Below are 8023 nucleotides of genomic sequence, written 5' to 3'. Positions count from 1 at the left end.
GAGGAGGCATTGCCAATATGACTCCCAATAAGTCTTTTCTAATTTTGTGATTGATTCCCTTTGAGTTTCTTCTCTTTCCTTCCATTTGTTATGTAAGTCATTTAGATTGGGAAGTTCTTTTGGGTTTCCTTCTTTCACCAAGCTGGTGGCAAACAAAGTATGGTTTACCACTTTTACTATGTTCTTTGACACTCCGATTGCTCTTGCCACTACTTGTTCGGCTTGTTTGATCCTTGCATCCCAATCCGTGAAAATAATGTCCTTGTGTGTCTTCTCGATCTCAGGTAGATTAGCTTTCCTCCCCTCTCCTATTTCTTTCCATTTGATGAACTCTGAGATTCTTTTGTTTAGATCAATAAACTTAGTTCTCTGGTCAATCGCTTTATCTGTTAGTTGGTGATTAGTGATTAGATAAGGAGTGATATTTGACATCTTTTGGCAATTTTCTTTTTCTATTTTAATAAGAGAGAATTAATCTCTAGTGCCTCTTTGATGAATTCCTTGAAAGTAGGAACATCCTTTTATCTTTCCATGGCTTGCTACAAGTCTTGGAATTGCATGTTTTTGGCTGATATGTTTGCTTTGTGGCTTATCTTCAACACCTCCATGCTATGTTGTAATTGGGCCAGCTGCTCAGTGACCTGCTTGTTCACACTTTCCTTCTCTGTTTCAAGCTGCTACTGGAGCTGTGCAATCTTCTCTTCCTTTTCCTTCAACAAAACAGATATTTTGGTAGCTTTTTCCATGGTGGCGGTTGCATACGCTCCTCTAAACTGTGACAATCTAGTCAAGTTTTCAGCTGGGTGTCCTTCTAAACTATGTCCATTGACTCATTCCCAGATGGGAGTTTGGGTGTTTCTATCCTTGTCCTTTTCCTCTATCTTCTTAGTACAGCCTTGCACACTAAGTTGTAGAACACATCAAGAGAAGGGATCTCGGTCACCTTCAAGACAATTTACGATGTGGGTAGAGCGAGGATGATTTTGGTATGTTGAGACATTGTCGCTTGCTCATCCATTGGTTCATACTTTGTATTCTTCTAAAAATGTAGAGGAGTTTGATACTCCATAGTTTCCTAGGTCTCTATTGTCTTGGGAGTGTCTTGTAGTTTCTTATTGAATTGATCCCACTCCTACTCCAAACTGCTACTTTTGATCTCTGAACCAATATCTTTAAGTGGGGTGCTCATACCTTGCTTTTCGGCTAACTTCCTGTTAGATTCTACTGTATTCTCGGTGTTTTGGGCCTTCCTTATATCCAGTGCTTTCCCTGTATCTACTTGAGACTCTATGCGAGAATTAGGTCCCTCGTTATTGACAGTCACACTAGGCGTAGGCTTGTCTTTGATTTTTAACAAGTGTAGTGGGATTACCTCGAGCCTTTTGTTTCTGAACTCCTGAAAGCTCTCAAAATCTTCAGGACTTAGTTTGGTCTTTGCCCATTCAAGTGATTTTTCTAAGGATTAAGCCAACTGTAAAAGGTCTTCAAAATCATTAGCCTCATGGCTATAAGGCTTGATCTTTACTACAATAGTGATGTTATGTGGTATCTTGTCTGGATCAAATTTCCTTTTGGGAAAAGTATGGAGCCTAAGGCTTTCTAGGCTTACTGACTCCTTTATCACATGGTTAAAATTTTATAATGAAAAGGAACCGCACATAATAGGAAAACATGGCCATAATAACTTCTTGTTTTCTTTCAGAACTTTAGTCAAGCCTTTTCCCATGGTCTGGTGGGCTATTTCTCTTGCTAACAATTTATCAGATACATACAAAGGGAGGCCATGTGGGTCTGTTGTACTACCAAAAAACTTAATGTAGGTGACCCATTCTTCAATAAAATATTTGCCGACAGCCAGAAGGTCTATAGCAGCCTCATGGGAAAACCTGGGGGCTTTCTTATTGAAAATTTATTCATGTAATGACAAAAATACATCATGGCATATTTTATAGAAATGGGGTATATAATGGGATTCTCAAATTTGTTTATGGCTAAGATGGATAGGGTAGGGGTCCTGTAAGGTCCATTCCAACCCATGACTGGAAATTTAGTGCAGAAACAGATGGCATCCTTAATGTAGGCACTAAAATGGAATGGAGGAAGGTTCTCTAGAGAGGAGGATCTCTTTTGACGATATTCGGTGATGACAGTGGCTAGGTGATTAGATAGGATGGTGGCCCAATTCATGATGTGGGAATTAACACATGCATCAACCAAAGGAATCCATTCTATGGAAAAATTAGCATTATTAGGTAACCCGTATATTCTTCATAATATAGTAGCTATATAGTTGTAGGGGTTTGCCAAAGAGGCTACAAGATACATACCCATTTTATCAATTTTGAACTTGTTCTCCAGTACCCTCTAGCCTTGGATCATCTTGAATGGTTCTTCATTATTCTTTGCGAAGTTGGCCACGTATGTTTTATCATATATATACTAAGGGCCAAGTATATGGTACATTTTCTTCAGGTCTTCCACTTGGAATGATCCCATGAGTTACATTCTCGAGTTCCTGAATTTTCTATCTTCAATGGTGAGGTTTTCCACCACCCACCTAATCATATCAGTGTATGGGAGGATTTTTGCTCTCGCTCATATTCTGTGAAGGAAAGAATAGGTGGCATCCTTGAATTGGAGTCCCGAAGGTCTTATTGAGTTAGTCGTCCCTTTTGTGACAGTAATCTTGGGACGATCTGTAGAATTCCTGTAGAAACTTTGATAGATCTAGAATTGTAGTTAAATTAAACACAAGTAATTTGTTGATATTCAAGAGAGGAGAGAAATAATTTGCTCCATAAAATCAATGTATTAAATTAATGAACAATAGTAATACATTAGCAACCAAACCTCTAAGCCCAAAGGGATGTGGTTATATAGAAATTGTCGAATCTAGAAAACTAGGAAAGAAGTAGTAAAAAACTAGAACAGGGTAAGAAAAGCTAAAGGGAGGCCTAAAATAGCAACAATGACTCAAGACAACCTATGCTAACTATTAGCCACGAGGAAAGCATGAGGAGGGGTGAATTTCACAAGGAAGACAACTTTAAAACATGCTAAAATGGTCCAAGGGACCAAATCCCTTTATTTAAGGGGGGAATCTTCATGTGGAGCGCCAATCCTCAAATAACTCAAGTGGATGAGGTGTGGTTAGGTGTGAACATGCACTTAGATGTATAAATGGTTTAGGAAAGTGGTTAGACCAATATTTTCATAATATTAAGCCTTTAAAGTCAAAAAACAAGGGAAAGTTGGTCCACCGAGCTAGTTTACCATAAACCAAGTGTGAACATGATTTTTAGAGCATGTGGCTAAGTCAAGGATACTTAGGCTAAAATATAAATGTAGATGTTAGCAACAGCCTCCCTTCATTCTAACTCACTTATCTAAGCTGAGTCTTGGCCAAGATGCCATGTTAGGTACTTAGATACAATAAATAAAAGATCCTCATAAAATGAAGAAAGAGGGAAAACTTTGTGGGAACACCCACCCCCCCCCCCCCCAAAAAAAAAAAAAAAAAGAGAGGAAAAAAGGGCTAAGTGGCTAGAAGGGCCTACTCAACTGTCTCCACTAATCCAAGCATAGCTCTCAGTTCTGAAAATTTATTTTCAGTGAAAAACTTGGTGAAGATGTCTGCAACCTGGTGCTCAGTGGGACAATACTACACTGATATGACTCGGTCACGGGTCAACTCGCGGATGTAATGCATGTGAAATATCAATGTGCTTGGTCCTCTGCCTCTGAAATGGATCAATCGATATCTGGACCCCTGATTGTCACAAAAAAAGACAGTCAGAAGTGGATACTGAATACCGAAGTAGGAGAGAAGCCCCTACAACCAAACATCCTGTGTAGTTGCATTCATTGCACCTCTATACTCTGCCTCGGCTATAGATAAATAAATTATGGATTTGTTCTTTCTAGACCATCAAAAAGGCCCTAAAACAAAGCTAAAAACATAACCAGAGGTGGACTTGTAGTTTGTACCATCGCCAACCCAATCAGAATCTGTGTACCCAATCAGTGAAAGTGGGAAATTTGTAGCTTAAAAGATACCAAAACTGGAAGCACCTTTCACATATCTAAGGATTCTCTTTGCAGCTTTCCAGTGAAGCTCATGGGGATCCTTCATATATCTAGAACAAACTCCTACTACAAAATATATATCAGGTCGGTTGTGAGTAAGATACAACAAACTCCCAACCAACTATCGATACAGTGTACTGTCCACCAAAGGTATAGTACCCGCATCCTCAAATCTGATCCCCGAAAGAAAGGGAGATGCTGCTAGCTTGCATTCTGTCATCTGAAAGTAGACAAGTAGATATGATGCATACTTATACTGTGCCATCTTGATCCCTGAAGTAGACTAAGAAACTTCAAGACCAAGAAAGTAGTGCAACAGTCCCAAATATGTCATCGAAAATCGATCATGTAACGTTGATTTTGCGGAATCAATAGTTTAGGTAAGGTTCCATGTCATCAGTAAATCATCTACATAATGTACTATCAGCAAAATGGAATCATTATGTTGCAGCAAATAAACATTTGGATCAGATTTGCATTGAATGAATCCAATGGAAAGCAGAAAAGAATCCATCTTTGCATACTAGGCTTTGGGAGCCTGTTTTACGCCATACAAAGATTTCTTTAATTTTTAAATGAGGGAAGAGTTCTGAACATATCCCTATGGCTGCTCCATATATATCTCCTCCTTGAGATATCCATGAATAAATGCACTTTTCACATCCATGTGATGAACTTCCCATCTGCGAGAAGCAACAATGGCTAAAACTAGTCGAATGGAGTCCATTTTTGCAACAAATGCAAATGTCTCGGTGTAGTCTATGCCATGTACCTATGAGTATCCTTTTGCAAAAATTCAAGATTTTTACTTGCTGATCTCACCATCTGCAGCAATCTTTGTTCAATAAATCCATCAGCATCAAACAAGCTTTCTTCCTTTCGAAAGTGGAACCAAGTCCCATGTGTTGTTTTCCATGAGAGCAGAGTACTCTTCATCCATGGCAGCCTCCCAAAGCAGGTTTCCAGCGGCCTTAGAGTGTGACTGTGGATATGAACCAAGTTTCATATAGCAATGTATGGGAAGCAATGGTTCGATGGCAATGAGGGCTTGAGGAGCCCCAAAAAACTGTGATCTAGTCCTTCTCGTATCTGCAAGATCACCAACTAGTTCACCCGCATATTGCAGGGTTTTCTTTGCCCAAGTTGGCAGCTGAATTGAAGCAGCCATGACCTGCTCCTCATCCTATGAATCAGATCCAAGAGGCTTTTCTGATGGCTTATCTAAATTTCTCGAAGAAGTTTCAAACTCCTCCTCATCAGTGGCAACAAGCAGTTCCTCGGCAAGGTCTGCTAAAAAATCATGCAGTGATTCTTCTTCAAACTTCACACTTCAAGCTACAAGGAACTTTTCAGTGTGAGAGTCCAGAAATCTATATCCTTTGACACTGTTAGGATATCCAACAAAGATACATTCAACACTTTGAGGCTCCAAACCTTTCCTCTTATCTGTCGGAATGTGAACCCATGCTCGTGAACCAAAAATGTGAAAGTGCAACACTTTCGGTTTCTTACAGGTCCAACATTCAAATGGAGTGGTGCATTTGAGTGCTTTGTGAGGAATGTGGTTCTGAATGTATGTTTCACAATTATTAGCTTCAGCCCATAGCTTAGGAGCTAATAATTTTGATTGTAGCATACAATTGGCCATCTCTTTTAACGATCGGTTTTTCCTCTCCACGACACCATTCTGCTATGGTGTATATGGCACTGTGTGTTGTAGATGTATACTTGCATCAATACAAAGTTGTTGCACAACTTTGTTGACATACTCTCCCCCATTATCAATATGGAGTATCTTAATATTACACCTAGACTCATTCTCAGCAAGTGCTTTAAATTCTATAAGGCATTCAAATACTTTTGATTTTAATTTCAGAAAAAATACCCAAGTAAAGCGAGAGAAATCATCTATGAAGGTGAGTACATATCGAGCTTTACTAATTGAAGGCTGTGGGAATGGGCCCATGATGTCACTGTGAATCAGCCCAAGAGGTGAAGAAGCTCTCTGTGCCTTCCCTTTGTCAAAATTTTTCTCCAGATGTTTGTCAACAATGCATCCTTGACATACATCGATTGTGAATTTAATAGTGGGCAATCCTTCTACCATTTTTTCCTTGCTAAGTTGATGCAAGTACTTATAGTTTAGATGGCCAAATATTTCATGCCATAACCTGATGATATCATTAGATTGTGACAGAAATACATTGCTAATAGATTTAGGAACAAAGTGGGAGAAGAAATACAAACGAGAACCGTGATCTGCAATTCCATGTGAAAGCTGTGAGCCCATGGAAATGTCGGTAATCACTGCGGAGTCCAAAGTGAACTCCACCTTCCTTCCAGAGCTAGAATCAGTGATCTGATATGTCGAGAGAAGATTTATGGACACATAGGGGACATTAAACACGTTTGTGAAGTAGCCCCCTTCAAGGTCTACAATTCCTTCTCCGCACACCTTTGTGGGTGTGACATATCCCAATTAAATTGGGGATCTGGTGCTTTCTTCGATGGAGGAAAATTCATCTTCTGATGCAGCCATATGGTTCGATGCACCTAAATCAAGGATCCAAGCTGATGGATTGGATGTGACAGCCATTAAAGCATTACCATATCATGCTTTCCCTCTCCCATCTCTCGTTCTGTTATCATCCTTATTCTTTACATTCTTGGGCACAATGAGATTGTGTTCCTGCAATTGCTTAGCCATCTCATCGGTTGTTTTCCTCATGCAATTTTCTTCAGGATGAAAACCTTTAGAACAGTAGCTGCAAAGTTTTCTTTCCTTCTTCTTCTTTCCCTTAGGCAAATAAGAGCTCTTTGAATATTGTATGGGTCTCTCCTTCTTCAATTCATTAAATTTACCCTTCCCTTTTTTCTTGTCTCTTCGACTACTCTTTAGAGCATCAATAGCTACAAGTGCTTGGTTCTTTGAATGCTTTATGGCACCCTTTTGGACTAACTTAGATTTCTCTTGAGTCAATGTTGCAATGAAGTCATTCAACAAAGGCATTTTCCATTTTTCCTGAGTCAATTTAGATGCTTGAAAAGGTGATACAAATATGGAATATTCAGGGACTCATTTCGAGAGAATCAAAAGGATGAGTTGATCCTCCTCTTTCTTGACTCCACATGCATCAAGTTAAACAAGGATGGATTTAAACTTGGTGAAATATTCTTGCATGTTTCTGAAATGAGTTAGACTGAGGGATATGAGTTCATTCTCCAGTCGATGCACTCTCATTTCGTCATGCTTTTAGAATAGTCCTTCCAATGTGGTCCAGACCACATCGGGAGTAGTGGCTCTGCTGACATGAAAGAGGAGCTCTCTAGAAACTGATAGGAATATCATCCCAATTGCTTCATCTAATTTACTGAAATAGTTCATCCTCTCCACTACAGAAGTCGGTTCAGTCTCTATTCCCATTGTTACCCTGTAAAGCCCTTTTCTTCGGAGGAGCAGAGTGATCTCTGTCTTCTATTCAAAGTAATTGAAAGGATTTAGAACAAGTTTTGTGGGCTGAGAGAGATGATCCATTTCTACTTGCTGCACCTCTTGATGATATATACCTGTAAATGAAACAATGTACAATCCACTAGATTCGAACTAGCTCTGATACCATGTAGAATTCTTGCAGAAACTCCGATAGATCTAGAATTCTAGTTAAATTAAACCCAAGTAATTTGCTAATATTCAAGAGATGAGAGAAAGAATTTTCTCCATAAAATCAATGTATTAAATTAATGAACAATAGTAATACATGAGAAACCAAACCTCTAATCCCGAAGGGAGATCGTTATTTAGAAATTGTCGAATCTTGAAAAGTAGGAAAAAACGAGTAAAAACTAGAAAAGGATAAGAAAATCTAAAGGGAGGCCTAAAATAGCAACAATGACTCAAGAAAACCTATGCCAACTATCATCCATGAGGAAAGCATGA

The sequence above is a fragment of the Pinus tabuliformis genome, chromosome 3_1, assembly GCF_031772625.1.
Source record: "Pinus tabuliformis cultivar Carrire ecotype Pingquan chromosome 3_1, CPIR1, whole genome shotgun sequence".
NCBI classification, from domain to species: Eukaryota; Viridiplantae; Streptophyta; class Pinopsida; order Pinales; family Pinaceae; genus Pinus; species Pinus tabuliformis.
Note: the sequence above shows the minus strand (reverse complement) of the source record.